Genomic DNA, 8502 nt, shown 5'->3' with positions numbered 1-8502 from the left:
CTACGCTTCTCTTCATCGGCGGCAGTTCCTGTTCTGGTGCGCTAGTCTCATGGGGTCTTAGCACGATGACTTCTCAGCTGTCTACTACAACAAGGTCTGCCCGCCTTCAATGAGGGAGGGGCAAAGAAGGTGACGCGCCTTCGGCTTGCTCCAGTGCTAATAGTCATCGCTAGGTGGTCTACGGGCCTAGATGTATTTTTTTTTCTGGTGTTCTTTGTACTACCTTGATAATAGATAATAAATAAATCAAAAGTTATCCTTGCAAAAAAAAATCTTCATTTTCGTCCATGTGCATATTTACCGCTGATCCGGTAACAATGGGGAAGACAGCGGTGAGTCCAGCCTCCCTCAACAACAACGATGGCAGTGGGATGAAACTAATAACCCAGTAGATCGATCAGTTTGCTGAGATGGCAAGCAGGTTGAATCAGAGAAAGAGATAGCGGCGAAAGAATGGTTAGAACATACTCCCTTTATCCTATAATGTAAAACGATTTTTGATATTACATTAGTGTAAAAAAATGTCTCACAGTATAAGACAGGAAGAGTAGAATGCAGGAAGAGCAAAGTCAGACTAAGGAACATAAGAGCATCTCTAACAGGCGCGCAACGTGCGGCGCGCTAAAAAAACGTTTACAACACCTCCGCAACCAGTTTTTACGCGCCGCGGAGCGCTGGCTCTAGCAGCCGCTGCGAACAATTACGCGCACGCCGCTCCAACAGACACGGTATATTTCTTCTTCTACTACTCCAACTCGATATATATTCGGCTCCGACTTGTGATACAATAGGCATAGATAGATAATTGTAGTGTCCCGTAACATAGATTTATGCAACACCAAGATACAGCAGGAATTTGGGGGATGAGAGGAGGGTACAGGTGAGGAGGAAGAACCGAGGTGAGTAGAATACAGATAAAGGATGAGAAGTTGCATAGACTAATCAACACTACTCTCCTACACGGCATGACCAGCCTATATACCGGACACACACCCACACGCTTACAGATGGTCCCAGGACCCACCCGCCAGCTCACAGAGCTCTCTCGCCTGGATCTTCTGAGCCAGGCGACTCGTTGTCCGCCAACGCAGGCGTAGGCGTGACACTTGCCGCCGCTTGAGATTGAGCTTCATCCCACAATGAAGAAGACGGGAAACGATGCTTGACCACCTCATAGTTCTCCCATGTGGCGGAATCATCTGGCAGATCACCCCATTTGATAAGCACTTGAGTTGTGGCCCTGTTGCCATCACGGACCATGCGGCGTTGCAGGATTGCTGACGGAAGCTTATCACAGAGCACCAGGTCCGGCGGCGGAAGCTCGCTGAAAACCGGCGAGTAATCGGCCGAGAAAGGCTTTAGCTGTGAAATGTGGAAGACTGGATGTACTTGGGCAGCAACCGGCAATTTCAGGCGGTACGCGACCTCTCCAATTCGTTCCAGAATGGTGTATGGTCCAAAGTATTTGTATGAAAGCTTGTGACAGGGACGATTGACCACTGAGTGTTGTGCATACGGCTGCAGCTTCAAGAGGACCTGCTCACCGACGACAAATTGACGCTCGGTGCGGCGACGATCTGCCTGTGACTTCATGCGTTGCTGGGCTCGCAGAAGATGCACCCTTAGCAACTCCGTGTGCTCTTGATAATCCGCTGCGGTGTCCGCAACTGGCGAGGCCGAATCAACAGTGATGTTTGGCATGCCACCAAAGTTGGGTTCTCTTTTGTACAGTGCATGGAAGGGAGAGCACCCAAGAGAGGAATGGTGGCTGGTATTGTACCAGAATTCTGCCATTGCCAACCATCGCCGCCAAGTCTTGGGACGATCCTGAACAGCACAACGCAGATATTGCTCAACACACTGATTAACCCGCTCGCTCTGCCTGTCAGTTTGTGGATGATGCGCCGTGCTGTAATGTAGTTTGGTGCCCACTGCCTTGAACATGTCCTTCCATATATGACTGGTGAAGATCTTGTCACGGTCCGAAATGATTGACAATGGTACTCCATGTAAACGAACAATCTGATCCACAAACAGCTTGGAAACAGTAGTCGCTATGTAAGGATGATGTAAGGGCAGAAAATGTGCATACTTGGTCAGACGGTCAACGACGACCAAAATCACATTGGCACCATCAGACATTGGCAAACCTTCCACAAAATCCATTGTGATTTCCTGCCATGGAGCTTGGGGAGGTGGCAAAGGCTGCAGAAGCCCAGCAGGTCTAGTGTGTGGATGCTTAGCGTGTTGACAGATTGGGCATTGCTTAACAAATAGCTCCACAGCCAATTTCATGCCTGGCCAGTAATAGAGTTTCTTAGCACGCTGATACGTTGCTTGAATACCGGAATGTCCGCCCACAGCACTGTCATGCAGAGAAGCTACCAATTTAGTTTGTAGTGCCAAATTTTCACCAATAACCAACCTGCCCTTGTACTTGATTAACCCGTGTTCTAGTGCATAGCCCTTGTCATCAGGAGAATGAATGGCTAGTTGCTGCAACAGTGTCATCATTTCAGTATCAGTGTGGTACGAATTCAGAACCTCTTGTACCCAGTCTGGCCGGCAAACTGAAAGGGTTTGGGTTTCAAACCGATTAGCGACACGGGACAGAGAATCTGCAGCCCCATTATCCACGCCACGCTTGTATTTGAACTGAAATTGCAAACCAATTAATTTTGCCATAGCTTTGCGTTGCAAATCGGACGTGAGTTGCTGATCAGTGAGATTGCAAAGGCTCTTATGGTCTGTCAAGATGGTGAATGGACCTCGCTGTAGGTACTGACGCCATTTGTCGATCGCCATGATCACTGCGAGGAATTCTTTCTCGTAGATTGATAACTTGCGATTCATAACACCCAAGGCTTTGCTCATGTATGCAATAGGGTGACCCCGTTGCATCAGTACTGCCCCCACACCTGTGTCACAGGCATCTGTCTCGACGGTGAAAGGCACAGAGAAATCCGGAAGGGCGAGAACAGGGGTATGAGCCATCACAGATTTCAATGTCATAAAGGCCTCAGTCGCTTGATCATTCCACTCAAAACCCTTTTTGGTGAGTAACTGGGTCAGCGGCTTGGAAATTAAGCCATAATTCTGCACGAATTTTCGATAGTATCCTGTCAGGCCGAGGAAACCACGCAGTTCAGTCGCTGTTGTTGGTAATGGCCATTGTTCCATTGTTGTTGTCTTCTCAGGATCAGTAGCCACACCCTCAGAAGAGATAATATGGCCGAGGTACTGAATGCTTTGTTGGCCGAAGGAACATTTGGTCAATTTGGCAAAGAATTGTGAGTTCCGCAGTGTTTCCAGCACAAGGCGCAGGTGTTGCAAATGCAGGGTCCATGAAGCACTGTAGACCAGTATGTCGTCCAAAAACACTATCACAAACTTGCGTAGGAATGGAGCAAATATTGAGTTCATGACACACTGAAAGGTAGCCGGTGCGTTGGTGAGGCCGAAAGGCATTACCCGAAACTGAAAATGGCCATGATGTGTTTTGAACATTGTCTTTGCTTCATCAGCTGGGCGCATTCGGATTTGATGGTAGCCTGCCCGTAAGTCCAGCTTTGAGAAGAATTGGGTTCCCGCAAGCTCGTCCAGTAATTCATCAACAATTGGAAGTGGGGATTTGTTTTTGACAGTAAGATCGTTGAGACGGCGATAATCGATGCAAAAGCGCCATGTATTATCTTTCTTCTTCACAAGTAAGACCGGGGAGGCGAAGGGACTCATGCTGGGAATGATCACACCGGCTTGTAGCATTTCCATAACTTGTCGCTCGATCTCATCTTTTTGCAAGGGAGAGTATCGATAGGGTCTGGAATTTACTGGTTGTGCATCCTGTTGCAGAGTGATGGCATGGTCCAAAGATCTCCGAGGTGGCACAAAATTTGGCTCGGAAAACACATCTGAAAATTCGGTTAGCAATGCCTGAAGATCAGGTGCTAGAGGAGACTGCTGCTTGTCCACCGTCGAGAAATTCTCAACTACAGCCAGGGCCCATACTTCATTGTCATCCAACCATTTCACTAGTTGTTCTGCATGCAATTCCTGTAACACCCCTTGCTCTGCAACTACAATTCCTTGTAGGGTAATCAGTTGGTCGTGATACTGAAATTGCATGGTCTTCTCTCCCCAGTGACAGTTCATAGGACTGAAACAAGTGAGCCAATCCATTCCAAGAATGGCATCATATGCCCCCAGCTCAAGGATGCGCATGTCAGTAGAAAATTCATGGCCCTGTGTGCACCACTTCAGTCCTTGTACTTGAGAGTCTGAATGCAGAAACTGACCATTGGCAACTCTAACCGGCACTGCTGGAGCTGCTGTAACAATGCAGTTGGCACGCTCAGCAAAAGATTGGGTCACAAATGTATGTGAGCTGCCTGAATCGACCAAAAGCAACATTGCCTGGCCATCAACAGTAGCCTGCAAACGAATCGTGTGTAACGATTCAGTACCCGCGAGAGCATGTACAGATAACTGACAACATTCCCCAGTTGTGGTTGTTGTTGTTGTTTCATCGAGAAGACTCAGGGCATGAACAACTTCATCAGAAATAACTTCCCCATAGTCCCTTACTTCGATGGTCAACAATTGCCCCGTTCGACGACACTGATGCTCTTTGTTGTATTTGTCCCCACACTTGAAACAAAGACCATTAGCACGACGAAAATCACGAAGCTGACGTTCACGGTTGAAATCATCATTACCAGTGCGACGCGGCCAATCTGTGCGTGGTGTTGTTGTCATAGTTGGCTGCACTGTTGAGGTAGGTGGGTGCTTGGTTGGAGCAGGAGGACACCCACGAGGCCTGTGTGTCTCTCCTTCTTCTTCCTGGATCCTGGCCAAAGACGCCGCACGCGTGACACTGGAGGGCGCCTGCAACCGTACGGCACACCTGATGTCATCCCTCAGTCCAAGCATGAACTGGGTGACAAACCACCATGAGTTCAGAGAAGGATCGAGAGCTGTCAGATGGTACATGACAGTCTCAAATTGTTGCTTGTACTCGGCAACAGATCCTGTTTGTTTGAGTTGCAGTAACTTGGACAACTGACTGTCATACTCATCTGCACCAAATTCCTCCAAAATAGCTGCTAAAAAATTATCCCATGAGACCGGGTGCTGCCGGCGTTTAAACGCCTGGAACCACATTGCAGCATGCCCCTCCAAGTGCAGACTGGCATGGCTCACCCAATGATGCGCTGGTGTCTTATAGAGCTCAAAATATGTCAAGCACATGTCAATCCACAACTGTGGTGCCTCCCCTTGAAATTTAGGAAAATCCATGCGAGGAGGACGAGCAGTGTATCCACTGTATCCATCATACTCTGGCATCTCCTGGTGTTGTAGTGAGGGCGGTGCAGCGACATATGCACGCGACTGTTGTGGTGTATTCAGTAGCGGAGCGCCGCCGCTGTTGGCCAGTAACGGAGTCTTGCTAGTGGTGGGGATGACGAGCGGAGGTCCCGAGGCATGCGCCGCGAGCGACGGCATAGACTTGGTCGATTCGCCGAGGCGGCGCTTGACGCCGTCCAAATCCTCGCTGAAGTCGTTGATCTGCTGGCGCAAATCACTGACGTCCTTCCCAATCGCCTTCACCTCGGTCGTCATCACATCAAATTTCGCCAAAATCCCCTCCACCGATTTTTGAAGGCCCTCCATTCGATCCAAAATCAAACCGGTCTGGGCAGAGGGCTTCGACGGCGCCGTCGCGGCTCTTCCTAAATCAACTCAACCCCACTCAGGATTTTGGGCCGATTCGCCGAAGCAAATCAAGGCACCTTTCGCGATGGAATTTTACGAGTCGATTTTGGATTCGCGAGCGGAGCGATCTAGGCTCTGATTACCATATTGTAGTGTCCCGTAACATAGATTTATGCAACACCAAGATACAGCAGGAATTTGGGGGATGAGAGGAGGGTACAGGTGAGGAGGAAGAACCGAGGTGAGTAGAATACAGAGAAAGGATGAGAAGTTGCATAGACTAATCAACACTACTCTCCTACACGGCATGACCAGCCTATATACCGGACACACACCCACACGCTTACAGATGGTCCCAGGACCCACCCGCCAGCTCACAGAGCTCTCTCGCCTGGATCTTCTGAGCCAGGCGACTCGTTGTCCGCCAACGCAGGCGTAGGCGTGACAATAATATAGATAAAAAGATAAATAGATAGTACATAGATAGATGAATGATAGATAAAATGATACATAGATAGTTCATGGCCTCCTTCTACGATAAATAATAAAGCGATAGATGAAAAACTACTCCTCGTCGTCTTCCTCCTCCGACTCCGACGCCGACTCCGCCTCGGTGATATCCTCCTCCGACGTCTCAATGAAGGCGTCAAGGTACTGATCGTCGTTGGAGTCCCAGGACGATGCTACTCCTAGGTCGATGTTGAATTGAGGGGCCGCCTTCCGCGTACGCGTGTCATTGCGATAGGCAGCTCGCTCCGCCCTCCTCTCCCCCCTCTCCGCCTTCCTTTGCACGAACAACTGGCGATCATTGATGACGTCCTGCGGGAAGCCTTGGCACCGCAGTTTCATGGCTTCCTCGTCCATCTCGGCGGGGCTGAGACGGCGTTGGCGCCTCCGATTCTCGCGACGATCCTCGTCAGTGATAAGTCGCGGGGGAGGCGCCAGCTCCTGCGTCGGCACCTCCAGGAAGTTCATGTCCCTACGGGATCGCCAAAGGCACCACGCCGTCGAGTCGTACGCGCGAGTGACCTCGTGGGCGGTGTCGAAGGTGCCGAGGCCGAGGCGCATGTCGCCGGACCAAATCTCGGCGGAGAAGACGCTGGAGGGGCGCGCTAGGACGCCGCGGTACCCGAAACTCCCGGCGGCGCGACAACATAGTGGCGCCGTGGTGGCGAGGCGAGAAAGCGGCAGAGGGAGCAGAAAGAGAGCGACAGAGGACGCATGGCGAGGTGGAGAGCGATGGGAGGGCGTGTGGCAGACGCTGCATTTTATAAGCGCGCCAAAATTAGCGCGCGCCCGACCGCTTTTTTGCGCGCTTCCCGCACGCCTGAATTTCCCGCCGCCGCTGGAGCGCACGAAACCTCCCCACGCACATTAAAATCGTCTTTTACCCCACGCGCGAGCCACTGTTGAAGATGCTCTAATAAAGGAGTACAAATTGGAGAGACGATGGTGGCCCTTTGAGAGATTGGAGGAGGAAGCAGTATGTCAGTCGGACGCGCCATCTAGAAATCTAACCATGATCAAATATAGAAATAGCCAAATGTATTTTCAAACTAGATGTTGTCTTAATTTTTACTACTCAAAGAAAATGAAAAAAATCTAAGGGGTTGTTTGGTTTGTGACTTTTTTTTGAAGCAAGGCAAAAGATTTGCCATTTTCATTGATTAAGATAGAAGTTTTAACAGGAACCCGCCAGGCGGGGGAAAGAAGTCTACTCTCGCGGCATTACATTACAGAGGTGCCTAGCGCCTGCAAGCGCCCAAATACGAGCCTCCTCCTTTATCCTAGCAGTGATCATGGTCACCGTGGTAGCGACATTCCTAAAAACTCTTGCATCGCGCTCATTCCAGAGTTCCCAGGAAACAAGCATGAGCATGAAGGCCAGAGCCTTCCTCGGGGGGCCCCTATCTAGGATAGTCTTGAACCACCATTCCTTTACAGAAATTTCGTGACGCCAGCCTGCAACTACAGCACTGTTTATGCCGATCCATGAAGCCACATTAGCCCAAACACGTTGGGAAAATCTGCATTGGAATAGGAGGTGTGATGCAAATTCAGCAACTTGCTTGCATAAAGGGCAAAGCCCACAATTGGGCCAGCCCCGACGCTGCAGCCTGTCCGCAGTCCAAACACGATTTTGGATGACGAACCAAGCAAAAAACTTGCACTTGGGAGGAGCCCAGGCTTTCCAAACGGACATGTTCATGTTGCTCCTGAGATGGCCCTCAAGCTGCGCCATGTAGGCCGAAGAAGCGGAATACTCGCCACTTGTAGTGAGCTTCCATATGATAGTATCACGGACATCCGCAACCAGGTTGATCCCAGACACCCTTTCCCAAAGAAGGGCGAACTCCTGGATGTGCCCCAAGGATAGGCCATGTTGGGTGTTTATTTGGCTGACCCACAAATTGTTCAGGAGTGCCTTTTAAACTGTGCACGTCTTTTTCTTAGAGATGTCGTAGAGAGCGGGTGCAATGTCTTTCGGCCTGATTCCATCCAGCCAAGGGGAGTTCCAGAAGCTCGCAATGCAACCGTCTTTGATGCGAACCATGGTGGCAGCCGCAAAAATGTCTCTGTCCTTGTCAGTACATGGTGTTCCAGTGCCTAGCCAAAGCTTAGGAGGGTCTGCCAACTTCGTCAAAGATTGCCACACCTAAGGTTAGGCAAGTTTGACCAACTTAGGTGAGTGTTTGGTTCAAGCTACACTTTAGGCAAGCCACACTTAGGCCTCACATGGCATACACACAAAAAGTGTTGAGGGGCTGTTTGGTTCTAGGACTAGCATTG

Source organism: Triticum dicoccoides, chromosome 7A, assembly GCF_002162155.2.
Source record: "Triticum dicoccoides isolate Atlit2015 ecotype Zavitan chromosome 7A, WEW_v2.0, whole genome shotgun sequence".
In the NCBI taxonomy this organism is placed as follows: domain Eukaryota; kingdom Viridiplantae; phylum Streptophyta; class Magnoliopsida; order Poales; family Poaceae; genus Triticum; species Triticum dicoccoides.
The sequence above is the reverse complement of the archived record's forward strand: the minus strand, read 5'-3'. Positions refer to the sequence as shown.